The following is a 23,046-nucleotide window of genomic DNA, read 5'->3' on the forward strand; positions in this document are numbered from 1 at the left end:
GCACTCCCTATCCACCCTGCACTCCCTATCCACCCTGCACTCCCTATCCACCCTGCACTCCCTATCCACCCTGCACTCCCTATCCACCCTGCACTCCCTATCCACTCTGCACTCCCTACCCATTTGCTGTTAATCACCTTTGCAGCACGTACTTTATGGCCTCTGATGCTCTTCAGCGCTTTGCAGTGCGGTTAGGATATGAAGCGCTATATAAATTCAACTGTAATGCATTACGAAAAATGCCAAACCATGAAAAAACTCCCTGTTGCAAATCTTATGAGCAGTTTTACAAGTGTCACACGAGGGGCACGAGATGCTTAGCCCATACGAGTCTATTTAGGCCGTTTGGGTACTGGACACCCGCAGTTTTAAGGACATTATTAAAACGGACTGTAAAGTCGAACTGAAAGAATGAAAAGTTATGCATGCTGCAACAAAGGGGATCAGCCGAGCAATTTCACATCAGACAAACCACTGCGGAGTCCTCACTACAAATAAAGGGGCAAAAACTACTTTTAGCGCCCATGCACTTGATGAACAGCCAGATCGTGGCCTGTGTCTTCATCATGTATTTTTAACCAACGTACACTGAATTCACGTGCTCCACCACTAAAAAACAAGCACTCACCTGGGCTTCCTCGCATGGAATGACCAAAACAAACACAGAAGGAAAAAAAACGAAACTCCGCCCACCGCCGCGATGACGACATCGCAGAGGCGGAGAGGGAAAAAATCGCGGGAACGCCCCCGAATCTGGTCCGGCCTTGACGGACAGATCCGGCTCCCAATGGCTAGCCTCCATTTATGGAGCTAGCTACTGGGAGGTGGGGGACGTTCCGATAGCCAATATGGTAAACAAAAGATTTCACCTGCGCGAACTGCTTGCGCAGATCGCCAGGTCGAAACCTAAAAAGGATAAAATAGTGGTGCTAGTTCTAGGACGCTCAACGGTAACATTAAATGCCTCTACTTTTCTTATCCCCATAATGCATACATAAATAGGGTGTGGTCTCAAAAACGGAAGGAAAGAGCCAGCTAAAGTTCAGAGTACGAGACACCCCAGAAAACAGCAAATCAAGTTTAAAAAGCCAGAATTGGGTATGATCACAACAAAACAATTCTCAATCCCAGCACCAGCTATTCAAAGCCACAGAGCAAAGGAGTCACATTACCTTGGATGCAGAACCAAAGGGGGTGACTTTGCCCCGCCTCTTCCTGGAACAGAACGGGCCTGGGCTTGTCCCTTGCTGTGGGAGATTAACATCGCTTTTGAGAGCGAAAGTGAGGAAGGTGGTGCCTCCTGTCATGATAGTCACTGCGGCTTGTAGTCCCCTCTGGGAACTCCTGTAGCCTCAGTAACGTACCACACTGCGGGAGATCAACCACGCTTTTTATCACAAAAGTGCATTAAGGTGGCGCCAACTGGCGCGATGTTCGCCAGAGCATGTAGGCCCTTACAGCAGCCCCTGCAGGCTCTGTAGCGCCCGTGTTGCAGAAGATCAAAAGCGCTTTTGAGTGCAAAAGTACAGTAAGATGGCTACTCCTGGCGCAATGCTCATTGGGGCTTGCAGTTCACTCCAGCAACCCCTATAGCCTAGTATTCAAATGCATAAAGGGTTGTCTGCCTGCTAAAGTTACAAAATGGATACGTGTGTGACAATGGGTGATTCTGTCTCATATACCCATTAACCACATACCGACTAAACTATTCAACTACTCTCATGTATGCACCTATTTGTCCACTCCTTTAAATTTATGGTTAATGGGTAATTCAATGGGAGAGATTTTCTTTTTATTAGGAACTCACAACCCATGCAATTACTAGGATAGAGCTATACAAAGTCTTCTCATCAAAAGGCCATATTTACCACAGCACATTTCTCACTCACAACAGGCCACAAGAAGGCTCAGTTATACAACAGTGAGCGCGAACGCTCTTGCTTCAAAGTAGATTTCCTGTAAGTGGACCCTAGTCATGGAAGTTTCAATGAAAAATGGGAGAGAAAAGCAGAAGGAGACAAAAAGAGGAGAGAGAAATGACGAGGCAAGATGGATGAGTAAGAAAAGAGGAAAGAAGAGAAGAGCGCTAGAAAAAAGAAGAGGTAGAGAATTAGGGAAAGAGGAAACAGTGCAAATTAGCAACCGGAATAAGGGATGAAAGGCGAGCGGGTGTCTAGGAATAGTGTCCTTGGAAGAGTAAGGGGAGACAAAGAAATGGAAGTGAGAGAAACGTGAGTAAGAAAAGAGGAAAGAAGAGAAGAGCGCTAGAAAAACTAAGAGGTAGAGAATTAGGGAAAGAGCAAACAGTGCAAAGTAGCAACCAGAAAAAGGGATGAAAGGCGAGCGGGTGTCTAGGAAAAGTGTCAGTAGAAGAGTAAGGGCAGACAAAGAAATGGAAGCGAGAGAAAAGTGAGCGAGGAGGAGAAATGAGAACGGTGATGGAGATGCACCCGCTGGGAGAATCACGAAGGCTTGTAAGCATGAATTAACGCGAGACCTAGCGGGGAGGGGCAGGGGCAGGTAGCAAGCAAGAGGAAAGACAGATGGCGCGGAAGGCTGGTGGTTTGCGCGTGCATGCTCGTATGAACGCAAACGCTAGGCCAGCCAAAGCCTGGGGTAGCACTTTAAAAACCCACCTACTAGATGTCTCGCCTGAGACAGCACATGCGCTGGCTCAGGTGAGACCTAAAAACTGTCTGTGTGTGTGCCTGGGAAGCTGTCTCAGCTGGGCTGACACAGGACGTGGGAGGGGGGCCAAGCCCTTTGAGCGCAATGGGCCTTGCGAGCCTGGTATGCACAGTTAGAATTGTGCCCTCACTCCGTGAACTTTAGAGAATCAGGAAGAGCGCTGAAAAGCAACATTATTATGCCATAAACATGGCTCCTCCAGTAACCACGTGCCAAGAATATATTGTCAATGCGCTGACATGCAGCACATATTTTTTGTAAGCGTGATTTGAACACAGAGTAATAGCCAGGATAGAGATTCTTAACTAAATTGCAGACATTTTCAAGATTCTTGTAGCGGGAAAGCCAGCTATACAGGATTAATTCCTCTCCTGAACAGAGGAATTAAACTAGGTAAAGTCAAGCCCTCAGGCGTCTCTGCATTGCCCACTAAGCACCCCTCCAAACTATCCTTCCATCCTGCACCCGTTCAACCTCACCCCCATCTCCCACCCTCCTCCGCATCCATTTATGCAGTCACAACCCCGATTTATAAATTATTTATGATAGAGATTTTGTGCATTTAATATTTTTTCACTTTCCAAAGATGCTGTTCCATGTGTCAAAATTTAAACCAAAGTCATCATACTAGGACACATGAGAAACAGACTCCTTATCCTAATTGTGAGCTGCCTGATGTGGTTTCCGCGGAGGGATACAGCCTCCGGCATTTACAAGATTTCCGTTGTCTCCTAGCCTGGTATTATTGAGGCTATAAACAAGAAGCTGTCATGGAGAAGGTGGACCCGGACCTGAAATAGGAGCTGCTGGGGTTCAGGTAAACTGATGTGCCCTACCTCCGCCCACCTGCTTCATGCAGAATGGGGATGCAGAAAACACTCTCCCAGCTCTACCCTCTTCCACTCCTATGGCTTCCTCGACCACACTTAGCCTCTGCTCTGCAGACTATGGACCAAATAAAGGCCCTGCATCGAGCACTTAGTAAATGCATTAGAAATGAGGCTCGTTATGTTTCATGAAATAGGGAAACACATGGAATTGGGTCCTATGTACCTAGGTGAGTGCATAAGCTCCAATTATAAGGAAAATGACTCGTGCCTGGATACTATTATGAATCACTGAATCTCAATCAATCAATCAATCAATCGGGACATTTGTAAAGCGCACCACATACCTGTGAGGGTCTTAGGGAGTGGGGGGGTGCTGCTACTGATCGAAGAGCCAGGTCTTGAGGAGTCTTTGGAAGGCCAGTAGGTCTTGGGTCTGCCGTAGGTTGGTGGGGAGGGCGTTCCAGGTCTTGGCGGCGAGGTGGGAGAAGGATCTGCCGCCGGCGGTCGTTCTTCAGATGCGGGGGACTGTGGCGAGGGAGAGGTTGGCGGAGCGGAGCTGGCGGTTGGGGTTGTTGAAGCTGAGTCGCCTGTTGAGGTATGTTGGGCCGGTGTTGTGGAGAGCTTTGTGTGTGTGGATGAGGAGCTTGAAGGTTATCCTCTTGTTGACGGGGAGCCAGTGCAGGTCTCTCAGGTGGGGTGTGATGTGGCTGTGGCGTGGGATGTTAAGGGTTAGACGTGCAGAGGCGTTCTGGCTGCGTTGCAGCCATCTCAGGAGCTTGTCCGATGGTCCTGCATAGAGGGCGTTTCCGTAGTCTAGCCTGCTGCTGATGAGGGCCTGGGTGACTGTTCATCTAGTTTCGGTGGGGATCCACTTGAAGATCCTGCGGAGCATTCGGAGGATGTTGAAGCAGGATGAGGAGACGGTGTTGACCTGCTTAGTCATGGAGAGGGTGGAGTCGAGGATGACCCCTAGGTTGCGTGCGTGGTCGGTGGGTGTCGGGGTTGTTCCTTGCGTTGTCGGCCACCAGGAGTCTGACTTCCAGTATCCCAAAACACCGGAATCTGACTTCCTTCAAATAATGTGGGCTAATAGTTGGGCGAGGAGCCGTTCTTAATGTTTGAAAACAAAACAGAAGTGCAGAGGCCTCAAGGTTTCTTTAAATGCCAACGTTGGTGCTACAAGATCCAAGGGTTGCAGAATAGAAAGGCTGTCGAATCCTGATTGCACCTCGTGGCTCTTTCTTCTATAACCCTGCATTTCGAGTCTCGCAGTCGTTTCCATCCTTGTTTTCCATCTATTTTTGCCATCTATGTCACTGTTTAGCTATCGGTGTCTTCTTCTTTCTTTCTACAGTTTCTGCCTTACTCTCTCGCTTGCTCAGAGCGGGATGGTGTATCATAAGTTCGTGTTCCCAAAAAGGAGAGCTGCTGCCCACTACCTGCAGTCAAACACAAACTAGGTACTGAGCATCGACGCAAGGAAGGAACTTGGCCCACCCCCCACCCCTCCACTGGTTTTATAGTTAAAATAAAACAGCCACACATTGAGGTGAACTAGGCCTCTCACGCACCTGACCCCGGTGCCACTGCACCTGCTCCACTACTGACAGCCGCGCCCGCGGGACTGGGAGCTGGAGAGTGTTCTCTTCTAATCCGCACGTGCAAAAGCCTCCGCCGCGAGGTCCCTATATAGCCTCCCTTTGTCAATCAGGCTAAATTGAGCGTGGCCTCCCCAACACGCTAAACTCGCTCCCGCTTTGATGTACAACCAAGGACGCTTAAGCGAGTCAGACAACCCAGCCCCGGGTCTTCCAGTGAATTTCCGTGAATTATATCCCGCTGCTGCGGCCTGTAATGGGAGCGTAACTGCGGATTAATTATTGTAAGTTAAAGATGCGGGCTCCAGGGGGATGCGCGCTTCCTATCAGGCAGATTTATGAGGGAATTTGTATTTTCGGCCTCATCCAGTTACAAGCATTAAGTCATGCTGTTCGAGGCTTCAGCACTCGCATCGTGCGGCCTACTTTAGGAAAACGATGATTTGACGGCGCCTTGGCTCCCTGGTCGGACGGAGGGCCTGCTGCCACCCAGCACAAACCGCTGCGGTGATTAATTGCTGAGAGCTCTTCCAAGCACTGCAGAATATATAATGTTATGGTGTTATCTCACAGGCGTTGGAAGTATAGATGCTGGGGTGGCCTCAGCACCCCCACAACAACTATGCCGGAGTTCAGAAAGCGAATGAGCAATAAAGAGGCCTTCACATTTTCTTTTTATCTTGGCACATTTGCTGTGCTCTCAAAGGCACATGGCAGGCTGTCTTTTGATGTTTTTGTTTACTTCTCTTTCTGTGACTGTAAAGGTAGAGGATATTGTAAAGTGAATTATCTGACAACTTTGCTGGGGTACTGAGAGTGAAAGGAAAGACTGTAGGATGCCAGATTTTTTAACCACAGATTTAAAAAATACTATACAAATTTTTCAAAATGTAGAAGCTGTTAGAAAAGAAAGTACATGTTCTGGTAATTCTGAAGTCGGATAGAAACAAAGGTTTCAATAGGATTCGAACAAATCAATCACTTTACTTATGATGTGCAAATGATCAATTTTGCTGATACCCGATTTCCACACACTATGGTTTATATAGGAGTATCAGTGGGTGAGGCTCATTTGCTTTACTTGTTCTTTTTGAAACACTTGGATTGTTTGCAATCCCTTTGACTTCAGTGATATAACAATGATGGCAGCACCCCCACTCTGAAAACTGTTCCAGCACCTCTGTCTCCAGCATGTGCGCCCGCTCTAGTCACGGTGCATGTCACATGACATGACATTAGCTACCGGAGAGAAGAAGAAACCGGTGAACAGGTAAGTAGTGACCAGGTGAGCTGGATGCTCCTTTCTGTTGGCGTGGTTAGAGTTTCATGTCTTGTTTGTGTGTCATGTGAGTGAGGCTTGGGCAGTTATTTATGGTGCCAGGTGTAGAAATAAGAATGGGCATCGCCCGGGTCTGTAATGCTGAGAAGAGTCAGGAAGTTGGAAACCTTTCATTTAGGAAAGTCAGGGCTTTTGTTGTCCCCCACACACATGTATCTGTAGCTGGAGCACACGCACTGGCAAAGGGCAGTGGCGTAGCAAGGGCAGGTGGTACCCGGTGCAGAAAATTTCTTGTCACCCCCGACTTGACAAAATGGCAAAAAATATGTGCTTAAAACACATATTTTTGCCATTTTACCACTCTCCTCAGTGATGACACCCGGGCGGCCCGCACCCACCGCACCCCCTTCCTATGCCACTGGCAGAGGGGACTGCATCGTCAGGCTGGAGCTGTGTAGTGAAAGATCTTGTGTAACGTACCACATACTGTGAGGTGCTGCGGCTGCTCCGAGTTTTCAGGGGTGTTCAGGGAAGTTAGATCTTAAATGCTGCTGTTGCTTAGTTGAGCCAGATGTTGAAAACTACAGTTTTGAGTGTGCTTAGATTCTGAATCCTGGGTGTTGAATTTGAGCTGATGCTGAATACTAGTAGAAACAGATGCTGAACATTAAGGTGATCAGACAGCAGAGGGTACTCAGATTCTAATTCCTGGGTGGCTAGGGAGATTATGGAGGTAAGGTGCTGACCATTGAATGCCCAGGGTGGTCAGTGTTACATAAAGGGTGCTCAGGGAGATGAGAGTGAGAAAAGATGCTGAACACAGGGTTCTGTATGTACTCATTGGATGACTATTGGGGGTGATGAGGATAGTGATGTTGATCGGATGCTAAACCTGGAGTGATCAGGGTTTCCAGATGGTGAACTATGGGGAGGTTGAGGGAGATGAGTGTGCTAGGATGCAGATCATTGTGGCGATTTTCATTCTGGGTGATTATTGAGGGTGTACGGGCAGAAGGGAACATTTTGAGGTGTCGGCAAGTCACATCCAGACATTGACATAGGCCTGTCTTCAGAATGATGACACACATCTCTTTGCTCAAAAGCAGGTAGTGTTATGAATTCTTTGGGGTGGACCTTTAATGAATTCCTCGCTGAAAGAATATTTTTGGGAATGATTTGAGGCATAAGAGACAGTGGAGCAACAAATGAATGTGCACACTCATCAGGATGTGTTTCATTCAAGTAACATTTAGCCCACAAAACATTATTTTTAAACTGATATATTGCACATCCGATATATGGGGTGGGGTGCCTCCGAGTGCTTAAAATAAAATATGTAAAAAATTGTAAAGTAGTAAATAGGTAGTATCTTGGTACTCCGTAATATTTTTTCTAAATATATACAAGTATATCCTTATATTTCCCTACCATTACCACTTGGAATCAAGTGGTAATAGGTAGGGAAAACATATGAAACCTAATGCTATACTTAAGTCCCGAAGCTCCAACTCTGGCAAAGTGACCTTAATAAAACATGCCTGCCAGCAATTATTGAAAAGAAAGTCATTTTCCAATCAGATGATGATTTGCCAGCGCTATGCACTGCGGTTCTACCTCAAAATCACTGCGCTAACAGATATCACTAAGTTAAAAAAGCTACTAACTCTGAAAATACACACCTGGCTGCGAAATTCAATTGCCTTTTCCTTTCCGCATAATCCCTAATCTCCTTCTAGAAGACCTCTACTTTCTCTGGAGAAAACCTCGACGTGCCTGCTACCGAGTCCAGCTCTATCCCTAGGAAGGTGATCCTGGTGGCCGGCCCCTCTGTCTTTTCCTCCGATAGGGGAATTCCTAGCTCCTTAGCCAATACCCTGAATGCTGCCAGGGTGCTTTCACACTCGACCGATTCTGCTGGACCTGTGAAGAGGAAGTAATCCAAGTAGTGGAGCTTTCCCCCTGCTGGGTGCCTATCGTGTAGTGCCCACTGTATGAAGGTGCTAAAAATCTCGAAATATGCGCATGACACAGCATCCCATTGGCATAGCCTTGTATATGTAGAGGCTTCCTTCCCATTGGTAACCCGACAAATGGAAGCTCTCCGGGAGCACTGGGAGGAGGCGGAAAGAGGACTCAATGTCCGCTTTTGCCATCAGGGTCCCACGCCCCGTTGCCCTCACTAGGTCTATGGCATCTTCAATTGGGAGTAGCTTACTGAGCATATCTCTGAGCTAATCCCGTTGTTCACTGACGCGCCCTCCGGGACCGATAGGTGGTGGATTTGGCAGTACTGCCCTATTTATTTCTTGGGAACCATTCCTAGTGGAGAGATCACCAAACCTTCTCTCATCTTAGCGGGAAGAGGGCCCTCGATTCTCCCCAGCACCTTCTCCTTCTCAATCTTCTTGGTTACCAACCCCGGGTGTTGTGTCGCGGATTTTAGATTTGATTTTCTGCCAGGGGGGAGGGTGCCCTTGAAAGGGATGGGAAAGGCTTCTTTGAAACCCTGCACTAGTATGGCAGCATCTGTCTTATTGTGGTACCTGTTGGCTAGTCTGATCAATGCCGGTGTTTTGAAGGGGGACCATGCTAGCCTGAAGTTCTGGTGCCCCGCTGTGTCGCTTTCTCCCTCTGTTTCCCCCCTTCATTTCTTCTTGTCTTTCCTGTCTCCCTTGTGTTCCTTCCTGCGCTGGCATCCCGTTGCCGGGTGCCCTCCCCCGCACGCGGTGCATATGTGTTGGAACTTACATGCTGCCCCGTATGTGCATTCGTTAGTCTCAAATTTCCAGCATACTGCTGGTGGATTGGTGATGTGCGTGGGTTTTCCTGCACCATAGTGCCTGTGCCTCTGAAATGGTTTGCCCCTTCCCCTGTGGGCGTGCCAGGCGAAAGGACTGCTCATTCCTGCCATACCATACCATGTCTTAGCTTCCTTCGCTACCATCATCTTATTGATGAAACCAGACACGCTTCCTCATTCCACTCCATTTCTGGGTGGGTCTGCATTTTTTGTCTAAAACCTTTGTCGTCTTCGAGCCACGCCTCGCCTGGAAATTGCCTTTGCGCATTATGGAGCCACAGATTTGCTGCGCAGCGCAGGAATTTTTCTACAATTATACATGCCATAATTCGAAATGCGTCAAGCCAGTTATCGAAGTTCCGCTCCTTGCACTCTTTGCGCCTTTCTCTTTTCTCTTCAACTTTCTTATCGCATGCTGTCAGTTCCAGCCCCTCTAGCTGTATTTCTAGTAGCGAGAAGATATCTACAAACTCCTTCCTCCAGATCCTTTGCTTAACTGCGAGCGGTATTAAGCTTGTGAGCCCTGTGGCCCTGGTGGTCAGTGATGCTGGCCCCGGGGATGGCCATGCATAAGGTTCTATCACCGGTGTTGTTGGACTGGGGTCAACACCTGTCCCCCATGCTACTACTAGTGACCCGTCACCTGATCTATTGTTTGTTGCCCCGTGTCCTGCTAGTGCTGCCCGGCGTGCAAACCCTGGATCAATTAGGTGCCATGGCAACCATGACGATTCCTCTTCCTCCTCTGAGTCCTCTGCTGCCCCCTCCCCTCTTGCGCCTGACCGCCTTCCCCCCACTGGGATCCCTGTGCCCTGCAAGTTTACATTCATTAACAATGGTGCCATTGTTCTAATACATTCCGCTACTATAGCGCTTATATGCTCACCCGCTGCCGGTGTGTCCAAGTCTCCCCTGCCTGGTCCAGCCGCCTCCGTGGAAGGTCCAGGTGACCGGGCCATCTTCGGGGTTCTTTTCTTGTGGGTTGCCGCCTCTGCCAACTTGGCTGGCGCCCTCCGCTGTCCCTTGCCTGGTGGTGCACTGGCCTCGTCATGTCTTTGGTTGCTTGGCTCTTGTCCTCCATTCTCTCACAGGTGGGGGTGCAACCAGTCGCTCCCATGCACTGCTGACGCTTCCCTAATCCGCAGCAGGTCGTTGAGGTCCTCCTGCTGTTTCTTGCCCCTTCTCCTCTTTGACATTTCCGCTCTCTTTGCTCCTTGTCGCTTGCCCCCCTGGCGTTTTCCGCTCCTGCCTGTGCACTCGTGGCGAGGTATGGTGTGCAAAGGGGAGAAATCCTGGAGCGCTATACCACTTGTGCTATCCTGGTGGGGTGCTGCCGCTGAGTCTATGCACCAATCCATGCTCGTGCTCCCCTGCTTGGTAGAAATCCTGGCACGATGCACCAACCTGTATTGTCCTAGCGGCGTGCTGCCACCGAGTTTATGCACCAAATTCTTCCTTGCTCCTGCGTGAATACAATCCTGGCACGATGCACCAACCCGCAAAGTCCTGGCGGGGTGCTGCCGCCGAGTTTATGCATTAAAAGTTCCTTGTTATTGGTGCCCTGCCCACTCCGACGTTCACTGTTATTGCCTCCTGCATGGACCGCTGCCGTCGGGGCCCCGCTTTGCTACCTCGGCCTTCCTTGCCCCAGTTTGTTTTGACCCTGGGCTTTGGGGTCTGAGAGCGGGCGGGAGGGCGAGTCCCGCACGCTCGGCCGCCGCTTACTTCTCCCCGATGTGCCCCAATAATTGGGAGCAGCTGCCGGGAGGCGAGGCGCGATAGCCGCGGACCCGGGCTGTACCGCCACTCCACCCACCAGCAAGTGCAAAGAATGTATTCCAAGTTTATTGTTTGATTACGTAAAATCATTACAAAATGTTAAAACCTCATGACTCACGTATACATATATGAATTTAAAAAGGAACGGAAGAGGAACTTTGAGTAATACAACAGCAGTGCAATTGTCTAGCAATAAAATTTAATGAAATTTAAAAATTGTCCGAATGTGCGTTTATCTTTTACAAATCAGCTCATTAAAGAGCATACCAATCACAGAGTGGATTTAAAAAAGTTTAAGTAGGAGAAATAAGTCAATATGACAGCTGGTTTTGGGGAGCTGAGCGCGGTGTCCATGTAGGCCTTGTCGAGGAGGGCCGGTGGCTGCTTGGGTTTTTATTACAGGGTGATGTCTGGGCCGACCTGCAAAAGAAATGCTGTCTTTTCTTTTCCCAACGTTTTTACAGCTCTAGCAACAAATTTGGTAAACCGGATGTAAAGGATTATATTTTCTTGATTCATAGCTGCAATTATTGCCTGACGACATGTACAAACACCTAATTTAATCCACTCTGCTCTCAGTAAGGTCCTTCTGTCTTGTAGCAGAGCTGGGCATGCGCAGGATATGTGCTCCAGGCTTTCGGAGTGGTAGCCGCATTCTCTGCTTTTGATTTTCTGATTGGGGCACTGCCATTGCGGTAAATGCTTTAAAAAAGGCCATTCACCTAGCCTTAGGGCCATAAATTTGACTTTCCAAAAGATTGAATAGGTACTTGATAGGTAAGCTGGCTCAACTCCCGGTGTGTAGTCTGAGACAACGGCCCAAGCGTGCTTCCTTCTGGATATTTTTGCTCTGTCGGAATGGAAGGACCAGAGCCGAACGCTTCGCTTAATTACGCTCTTCAGTGGCTGTTGTGAGGGGTTTGTCCCCCAATATTCTGAAATTCCAAGGAGCTGTAGGGATTGATCCAAATGGAGCCGCTGTTTTTGGCTTGATGTACTGGTCGATATTTCGTTCCAGAGTTTGATCTCAAGACTGTTTTCTGGGGAATTACGTAGTCTATTACAAAGCTTAATGAATGCACCAGCCTCAACACCACTGTGGTCTAGCAGACCAAGCTCTAATCTGACTTGTGTCGGAGATGAAGACCTCGGCAGATGCCATGCTCGCTTGAAGCTTGAAGATTCTGATGATTGATTTATTAAGTACGATGTTTGTCGAGCCCATCATAATCTCATGGCCATATGATAGAGAATTTGTGATCTTGGCCTTCATCACCTTGAGCAAGGGGGTTAGGCTTGGTCCTAGTAGATTTTTTGAAAGTTTTGCCGACGCGACCTCCAGAGACAGTGCCTTAGCCTTGATGGCATCTTTTTGTTTAATAAAGGAAGCTCTTGAATCGAGAAAAAATCCTAAATATTTGTAGTGTGGCACTGTATCGATGATTTTGTTGTTAAAAAACCACCTTCTTTTCTGCTGTTTCTGTTTGCTAAAGTGAATTATTTTTGTTTTTGACAGGTTCAATTCCAGGGCGTTTTCAGATGTATAAGATAGAAGTTTGTCAAGGCGCCTCTGTAAACCAACCTTTGTGTGGCTCAATAATACGAGGTCATCAGCGTATAACAAGTTACTGATGCGGGTCCCATCCAGTTGAGGCGGATGCGAGTTGACCTTGTCAAGTATGGAGGATAGGTCGGAAATAAACACGTTAAAGAGAAGGGGCGCCAAGACGCACCCTTGTTTGACGCCGCTTCCTGTTTGAAACGTGGGACCCGTCGCCTAGCTTTATCCTTATCCAGGTTTGTGTGTGGAGTTGGATGATGGCTTGTAAGAGGGCTGGGGATATACCTCAGCGGGCCAATTTTTGCCACAGATGACCGCGTGGCACTCGATCGAAGGCCGCCTTGAAGTCAACGAAGCAGCAGTATAGTTGCATGCGACGAACGTCGGCCTTCTCCTTCAATACGGCTATTGCGAGTAGGTTGCTGGTTGTGCCTGACTTGGCTAGAAAGCCGGTCTGGTTAAAGGAAAGGCGCTGTGTTGATTCAACCCATGAAGACAACTCTTCTAGTAGAATGCTGGCATAGTATTTGGATTCGATGTCAAGGAGAGCTATCATTCTATAATTTTTTGGGTCGTCTCTTTTACCACTTTTGTAAATGGGATGAATGATGGCCCCTTTCCAAGAATCCGGGATGTGATTGTTAAGCCTGCAGTGTAAGAAGAGTGGTGCGAGAAGGCCTGACCACAACGTTTCGTCTGATTTAAACAAGGCCTGAGGTAGTCCATTAGGGCCGGGTGCTCCATCCGACCTGCCTTTCCTGATAATCCGGGCGATGTTATTTATTAGGATTCCGTGTGTTGTCGGCGTACCTGGGGTGAGGTCGTTTAGTAGCTCCTCAGATGACGGTATGACCATAGCACCTTCTGTCTTGGTAGATGACCCAGCGTTTCCTGTGTATCGATCTTCGGTGAGTGGTAGCCGGGATTTGAATGTCAAGTGAGGGCTAGGGGGCACTTGCCCACTTGAGTTTTCTCTAAGGTGAAACGTGGTCCAGTCGTCAGCACTTATGTTTGCGGTGGTGTATCCTCAGCCTCCTAACGGCCCTCTATTCACAAGAGTCCAAAATAATTTGGTGTTGGTCTTTTTGCTGGCGTGGATTAACTTCGTCCAGAACTTGTCTGACGCTAATTGTTTGTCTCTATGTACAGATGCCTTAAGTGCTTTTGGTGCTAGCTTGTAATGACTAAATAAAGTTACGTTTCCCGGCCTTTTTCTAGTCCAACGCAAAGTGACATTTCTTTGTTGCTTTAAAGAATTTGTTGCATGGGAAATCCGGAATTAGGGAGGATCTGGCCGGGAATGGGGTTTGGTCGAAAATGTGTTTAATAAACTGTTCACGAGCGCTTCTCATCCGATGATTATAGGCACGTCAGTTTCACCTTTTGAACATAGGAGATGACAGGATTTCTCCAAGACTGTAGGGGCGGCGCTTGATGACCATTTAATTCGTTTTAGATTCTCCGTGTGACTGTCTGATATGGTGTGAGCGAGTGCGTGATGGTAAGGAGCATCGAGGGATATTTGTTATTATTTGGAGTCGATGATCACTTTCCCCCAGTGCTGCGATGTAATGGGACTCAATTAAGGTGGACATTTCGCTGTTTGCCAGAGTGAAGTCCAGACATGAATGAGTTCGCCCGTTGGTTCTTGTCCAGGCCGGTGGGGTATCTGTTGGTGAGAGACCATTTATTACCAGGTAGCCTACTCCCCGGGCAGTGCGGCGGCGGTCCTGAGTGCATTCTCCTTCACCAGGTGGGCTCCGGTTTTACCTTGCCGCAACCTCGTTACCTCCTGCCGGGTGGGCTCCAGTTTCACCACAACGCTGTCCTTCTTTCTTCCTGCCGGGTGGGTTCCAGATACGCCGCGACGCAGTCCCCCTCTTGCCAGGTTGGCTCCGGTTCACTTCGTTGCTGCAGTTGCCATGTCGAGTCCGTGGCCGCTGGCACCTCCACGCCTGCTGCGATCAGCTGCTAGCTCCTCGCCTGCTTACGTTTCTGGGGGAGGTGGCACCTTGGTCCCTCGTGCCGGCAGACAATGCTTCGCCCTTGCCGCGAATGTCTCGCTCACAGGTAGGTGGCCCCGAAGATCCCCCACGAGGGGGGGGACTGCGAGCCCGGGCTGTTTTCACGCCCAGGCTGTTTGCACACCAAAAACCGACACGATGACCTGTTCTTGGGGGAAGAGGGGGACACGGCAACCGTTATGGTGCCGGCTCTCGAGCCCCCCCACCCCGTTCGTGGAGGCAGCCTCTGCAAAACATGTTGTAGGCTTCACCCCTGCAGGGCTCATATAACACCCCCAGCGCATAGTCTCTGGACGTGTGTATTTGGCTTCTCTGCGGCTCACTCACGTGTGTTGTATTTTGTATATTTACATCTTTTGCTTAGGTTGCATGTCATATTATGGGGCTATATAATGCGCCCATAATCCCTTCAGAGCCAATTAAGCATGTTAAATGAAACTCTAGCCATGCTACATACTGCCCCAATTGCTTGGAATAATTGGCAACACGCTAATTTTATTTCTAATTTATGGACATTTGCAGCCTGAGCAAAGGGCGGTGAGGCTGTGGTGCTCTACCATTAGATATTGCAACAGTGCTGAGAAGGGCAGGTGCTCTCCCATTAGATATGTTATTGCAGCAGTGGGAGAGTACCTGCACTTCTCAGAAGTGCAGGTACTCTCCCTTTTAAATTAAAGAAATGCAGGTGCTCAGTACCGGACACTACCTGCCCATTTAAAGCACTGCCTGTCTAAATAGACTGCTGCACCAAGTAGCTGTGATGCACAGATGTGTGAAATGAAGTGTACTAGGTTACTGTGAAGCCATGGGGCTGACCACAGTTGTTTTGCAACACTTGTTTGGAGAAACTTGGAAGGTAAAGTTTAGGATCCATGTTCAATGACTAAAATGAAATGTCTAGTAAACTGAGCTTCAAAACAATATGGTTTTACAGAGCTGCTGTAGCAAATTAAGCTTTAATCTCTTGATATTGGGGATCAACAACAGAGACGACTGTAGTTGGAATACACAGCAATGAAAGACGTGTTGAGCGAGGCTCATAGAGACGGCTGCACAGACACGAAAAGTATATCTAACCAAATTTTAAGTGGAAAAGGGTGGTAAACCAGCTTGAATTAGTCGCCCGAACAGGAAGTGTGTACAATTTACTGGGTGTTCCAAAGCCAGCATGAAAGCATGAAGGCGGGGAAGCCCTCTAAAACTAAACAGTGGTGGGAATCGGGATACCAACATTTCCCGGTGTCAGTGTAGGGGGGGGGGGGGGCTGTGTTTTTCGGCCAACTAATCTGCGGGACTAATGAGCTGCTCGTATTTCCAGACGCTTTTAATTTCTTCCAGTCTTCACGGTTGGGGATGAACTCTCAGATTTTAGACAGCAGCGTAGCAAGATCATTATATGCCCTGGTGCAACAAGGAAAATGACCCCCTATCCGCCGGCGGTTGGTTGGGTACAGTTATCATTCCGGTTCAGTATGGGCCACTTTGCCTGTTCACGTACAGCCGCAGAAACTGCTGGCTCGCTTCTGTGTCTTGCTCGTCCTAACACCAACTCACTCCAGGAAGACTCATCACATGTTCAGACTCCAGGCAGGCACTAGCAAAAACACAAAGAAAGGGCTGGCAGTTAGATAAACTGAAGCTCGAGCACAGCACGCATGCCTCTCCCATCTGGCGGCCCAAATTCTACTGCATCAGCTGATAGCTATGTCCCTGACACACACAACTTTTCTTTTCTTCTGACACTTTCAATATTTCGACAGTTGTGCATTCTTTCCTTTACTAATCTTTCTACAGGGGTACTGATTGCCTTCGCTCTGTGCACTCTTCAGAGAGAGGCCAAGGATTGGTTGAGTATGTTCCGAACTCCTTAATAAAAATAATAAAACCACTTATAAAGCACCTGGTTACACCAACTGTTATGTCCCCGCACTGGAAGACACTCTTCAGAAAGGCTGGAAGGAAAGAGGAGCTATAGAACAGGGTCATGATGTACGCAAACCTCACAGCTGAAAGAGCCAGGTTTTCAAACTTTTCTGGAAAAACATTCAGATGGCTCAGTTCGGAGAAAGAGTAGTAGTGCATTCCAGTTTTTGGATGCCAGGTAGCCAATAGAGCGAGCACCCATTCTGGCTCTTAAGACTTTAGGGACTTTGAACAGGTGGGCGCCCGTTGACCTAGGATGGCGGGCTGGGTGAGGAGGGATGAGAAGATTGTGCAGATAGCTAGGGCCTTTGCCCTGTAGACTTTGATGGTAAAAGCACAGGGGTTTGAAAATAATAATTTTCTCAACAGGTAGCCAGTGCAGGGCATCAAGGGCTTTCGAGGATGAGGCTGTTCTAGGTAAGTTAAGAACCAGGCGTGCCGCCGCATTCTAGATCCGTTGCTGCCTGTTTTTAGCTGCGCCAAGATATAGAACATTTCCATAGTCCAACTGGAACGTTAGAAGAGCATGAACCAGACTTTTCCTGGCAGAGAGAGGGAGATTGTCCAGGGTTTTTCTTAACATTTTGAGAATCCCAAAACATTTCCCTGTAGCATTCCTTATGACCCATTGACTGACAGTGCTAGAAACTTGCTCTACTTTCAGCCTCAACTCCGGAGCACACAACTGTGTGCTGTCAGCAAAACCTATTAACATACTGGATCCACCCACACACCTAGAGGTGCCCCTGTTATCATTATGCACTATACATGCACGGTTGTTGAAGGGAAAACAAATTTGCAGAAATCAACATCTGGAAAAAGCAAAACAATCTTAGGGACTGCAAGATGGAGTGAACCATTTGAAATCTAAACATGGATTTACTCACTGTCATTAATTACAAGGGCTTTTCCACTTAATTTTAAGAACTAGATTGGGGTTTTCACATGTAATGTTAAGGACATGAATATAGGGCCAGGTAAGGGCTCATTTCAATGTCAGTTTTTAATGACTTTTAGTGTCGAAGACTAGAAGGCTCTTCCCATTTAAAGCTGTGCCCTGCCTCTCAACTGTGCACAGAGGTGCCCATGCTAACCAGCCATCTCTGTTCTCTCACGTGCCAAATGTCACTGCTGCACGTCACCCTCTTTCCACTGAGGCTTCAAGCTCATCCTATTATAAAGCAACATGGCCCATGACAATCAGGAGCCTACCTCTGTGCGGAATAGAGAGGGCCAAATTTACTAAAATGTGATGTAACGCAGCACTGCAACCAAAGTTGCTGTACTACATTGCGTCAAAGGGAGAGTGAAAAACAGTGCCCTGGCTACTAAGATATGGCACTACCCTCCACCCCCCCCCCTCCTGTGCTGGCACACTTTAGGATGCGATGTGCCAATGCACAAATCAATGCACCATAGTGAAAGGTGTGTGCATTATGTCATTTGAGATGTCATCAGTGATGTCATAAATTATGTCATAGAGCATGTCATGAGCAATGTAATATATGAGGTCATAAGCAATGCATGGCAGGTCACAAGTTATAGCTAACTCTGCTAACTATAATGGGTGAATTTCAGTGTTTTCTATTTAGTTCAAAACGTTAATGTTGTCACTGAAATATTCACCTAACTATAACATTTCTTTAACCTTAGGTTTTTTCAGTGAATTTTCAAGTTTTGTTGAATTTCTAGTTTAAAAAAACAATGTAAAGCAATATTTCATTACCATACATAAAGCCAACCCTTCCCAGGCACGACCAAATACTATTTGTGGCTGGCCACAGGCCCATATGTTTTTGGAAGCTGCCAGCTAGGGAGCTACACCAAGGATCAAGATGAGTCAGACAACTATGGGGCAAAGGGTAGTGGACAGCATCATTTGACTGACCCTCACCCTTGACATATGTTGGACTGGGCAGATGGGGGTCAGGGGCCACAGTGAGCCCCTAAAGGAGCTGAAGCTGGCGGGTGACAGAGTCCCTCCTAATGGCTTGGGACCTGCCTAATTGGTGGACCCCATTTGAAGCACTCACTTGCTAACATCACCCCCTTGCACCATCCAGCACGTGGATACCTGTTGGACTATCCATGTTAAGTTTTTTTTGACTTGGGTTTTTTTTGGTGGAAGACAGTTCGGCCACCTAGGGAGGGGAGTTTATGTACTTGTTTCGTTTTGGTTTGACCTTGTGCACTGAAAATGATTGTGAGTCCCGGCCTAGCTGCTGGTCCCCGCTATCATCTCTGGGTCTCTATGGGTAGGGGAGTCTTAAACCACAACACACACACTCCCGGCACTAGCACACTGATGGATGACTGGAGACCCAATACACCTTTCTGACCTGGAATGTCAGAGGAATGGCCACCACCTGGAAATGAGGTGGGTTACACACCTACTTAAAATGCTGCCACATACACATCACAGTCCTACAGGAAACACTCCTCACTGGGGCTGGACTTCAGAAGGTGGTGCACAGGGGTGAAGCAAACTTACAGGATAATACATTCAGCAAATGTGAGAAGAGTATTTGGTTGGGTAGCACCGGGAGTCCCCTTTGTGAAGTAACATGGGGTCGTTGACTCAGATGGCAGATATTTAGTGCTTGAGAGGGTACTGTATGGTCAACCTTTCTCTGTCATTGTGATTGATGCTCCGAACGTAAGGCAAATGGAGTTCTTTGAGCCCATGTCCCCGCAGCTAATGCACCACCCACATGCACAACAGATTCGGAGGGGAGACTTTAACCCCTTCCACGCTCATGACGAGCTGGGCTCGTCATGAGGTAGCCTCCTCGCACGCTCATGACGAGCCCAGCTCGTCATGAAACATGGGAATCAACAAATCTCAGCACAGGAGGGGAATACCATCAGCATTGATGTGGTTAATTGCTTAAGGAACACAGACCTTGACTAGTCCACTCCCCCCCCCATATGGTGTCTTGGAGCAGATGCGCTGGAAGATGCTCCTTAGCAAGAACAAATACACACGCACATCATACAATATTTTGCAGACAATGAAGGGACCACCATGCACCTGATCACAGAATGGGATGCCTTCAAGGTGGTCATCAGAGCCATTGCATTAAACCAAGACAGGGTATCCAATGACTATTGAGCGGGGAATTACTTGACCTGGAAGGGGCTATCAGACGATCAAAGAAGCAAGTGGTGACTGACCTGGATCACAGGGTTACATGAAATGATTTTCGTAAGAGCAATGCGGACTTGTGTAGTCAGCTAGGATTTTGTGCTATAAGACTTTTTTGGCTGCTCAGAATGAAGTGGGGGACAGAGCAGCCAGGACACGGGTCTGGTTGCTGTGAGCAGAGACTTCAATTCCCCTGTTACGAGCAATAAGAAACAGGGACTTTGTAATGTTGAACACACAAGAAGCAATATATGACACATTCCAAGACTATTTTTGTTAGCTGTATGCTCTCTGGGATGGCTTGTCACCAAGCCAACACCACCAATATGTGTTGGTGGCTCTCACCCCTGTACTGGATCCTCTCTAACAGCAGGAACTAGATGAGCTGCTGTTAACAGATAAGGTGTGTAAAGCCCTACTGCAGATGGCATGAAACAAGGCCACTGACGTGGATGGACTTCCTGCAGAGTTTAACACCACGTATGAAAACCTGCTGGCCAAGAAGTTGCTCAATGTGTATAAAGTGGCATTTGACGGGGAAGCTACCCAAATCAATGATAAAAGCCATGAAAGAGATTCTCCGAAAGAAGGGGAGAGATCCGCTGGATGTCCATTCATACCTCCAGTTGTTCATCCTAAACCAAGATTACAAAATCCTGAACTGTGTTTTGGTGAACCGGCTGCTCCTCCTTCTACCCACACTTGTCTAAACTGATCAAAACTGTTTTATTCTAATGCATAGTATGTTTTTAAATGTGCACAAACTGTATACCGTGATGGACACGGTACGGTCTTTGGACGGGCATGACGTGGCGGTGTCCCTGGATGTTGAAAAGGCCATCACCACAATTAGTTGGCTCTCCTTGGAGCTAATACTGGGGAATATGAGCATTTGCCCAGAGTTCCAGCGCTGGGTTAAACTCCCATTCACGAGACCCCTGGCCAGAGCGCGTGTGGAACGGACAATATCAATGGAATTCACTATAGTGCTGAGACGCTTTACAGGGATGCCCCTTGTCTCCGATCCTCTTTTTCCTGGCTGTGTAACCCCTAGCCTGCATGCTACGGCAACGTGCAAAGGAATTGGGCATTAGGAAAAGTCCTGTCTCTTTCCACCTAGGAAGCAGATACTGCGAGATGAAGCTGTGACTCTCGAAAAAAGACTGATGTGGGCACCCAATACCTTTAAATATCTTAGGGTTCAAGTGTACCATGAGAATGAGGACCTGGTGAAACACAACTTGGGTAGATTTTTAATCAACTCTAAGCATTCTCTTTCCTTCTGGTGCATATTAACTCTTTCTCCTGAGAACTTCATTGCCATTGCCAAAATGCTTGCATTACTGCACTGAGTGTACATGTTCTCTGTGATCCTAACACTCCTGGCATTCTCTTTCTTTACCAAATTTATGTTGCTCTAGGAATCGATTTGGGGGAGGCAAACTGAAGAGGGTGGCTTTCCACAAGACTCAATTTCAATTCAAGACGCAGGACTTGGCGTGCCCAATTATGAATGGTACTATGCTATGGTGTGGTGTAATTACAGTGGCCGACTTAATGACTTTATGCTCCCGCCAATCCAGAAAGTATCACACTCGAATGAATGATCAGGCAAGCAAGACTGGTGGAGTGGCTCTTGTCTTCCAAGCCACCAAGGGTATGGTTGCCACGAATATATGAGGATTTGCAGGCATGCCAGAATAAATGCCTGTGTTCTATAGGGGCCCCATTCCCTTATGTCGAGCCACATCCACTGTGGGAGTCTGCTGGCACCAGGGCCATTGCCTGCACATATGATATTCACCTACAGGCCACTGCTGGGATCACAACTACAGGGTATCTATACAACCAAGTTGAGATGCGGTCAGTTGCGAAATTGAGGGAAGGGTATGACCTAGGGCCGGGCTAATTTGTGGCTCCTCGTGCACCGACCCATGTGCTGGCAGCTAGCTAGAGTCCAGTTTAACCACTTCTGAATGCAGTACTCTGTTGCCTACTGATATATGGAGGTGGGAGCAGGGCAGCAGCAACATTGTACATTGCACTACAAGATAAACTACCAAAACCAAACTATGACACAAGGGCTATGTGGGCACAATGTTTACAAATGGACATCACTGACAGCCAGTGAAAGACAACAAACCAATACACCAAATGCATCTCAAGAAACACACACTTTAAATACCTGTAGTTTAATGATCTGCACCGGGGTCGTATTACGGAAGTACCCTGGGGGTGGGGGAGGGGCAGGGCACAACGGTTGGTAGTGTCCACTTTGTGTTCCCCTGGGGCACTTTGTTATTACAGAAAGGGCTACAGATGCTTGTGCTGCTCTTTCTGTAATACAGATAGGGCTAGCGGACATATACCACCAGCGCTATCACCAGAGGGTGGTCACTCATTGGCATGGGGACATGGCCCCATGCTCATCAGGGAGTCCAGCACCGTACTATAGATGCAGTTGCATCGGCAATAAAGCTGTAAGGAGGCCCAATGACAGTGCACCACCTAAAAAGTGGAGCACAGTCAGTGGACCCCTGATAGTGCACCACCTAAAAGGTGGAGCACGGTCAGTGGACCCCTGATGTCAGCCCTCTGGAGTGGTGGATAGGGGGTCCTATGGATAACCCAGGCAGCCCCATACAGACAGATTCAGTCACTCACTGCATCTACCTGCTAGGAAATCTCTCAACCTTCTTAAAATTGCAGATGGGTTGCAGCATGCACTGTGAAACACAGAGCGGCTTCAAACCTGCTCTGAATTTCACTTGAATGCGCTGCCCCCAGGGCAGCAGGGGTTCTCTGCTGCCCCGAGGAAGCGCATTCAATGAAATACAGCACACTTTCCCTGTTTGCACATGCCGCACCAGTTTTTAAGGTGCGCCATGGCGCAAACAAGGAAAGTGCACCCTAGCCATAATGCGGTCCATGGTGCACCTCTCCCCACATCAGGCATATGCTCCCAGGAACAGCAGTGGGGTGCCCACGAGGTGCTGCACCTGAAGCGTACTTCTACCATATGGCATTGGAGTGTCCCAAGATTCAATGAGCCTGGACGTAGCTGCTGATCTGTATGTAGGCAGGGAACTTGCTCCCATGCCAGGATTCTGATTGCTGTGGTGGATGACACAGAATAAAAACAATAAACTAGAGAGCCATATGGCGGACCTAGCACTGACACTCTACAAGCAAGGTATTGCAATTGCGTGGAAGGCTTCAGACTCTCCCTAATACCAGTATAGCTCATAGACCTCTAGAAGTGGACCATAGCAGAGCAGACAGCCATGCACACAACAAGTCAATGGATTGGGGCAGTCCAGGGCATAACAATTTTGGATGCTTACATCCTTAAACTGAATGTCAGACTTGATGAGAGACTGCCCTGAACCACCTGTGGAAGTCGCCCGTCGCACATGGTG

Source organism: Lissotriton helveticus, chromosome 7, assembly GCF_964261635.1.
Source record: "Lissotriton helveticus chromosome 7, aLisHel1.1, whole genome shotgun sequence".
Taxonomy (NCBI): Eukaryota; Metazoa; Chordata; class Amphibia; order Caudata; family Salamandridae; genus Lissotriton; species Lissotriton helveticus.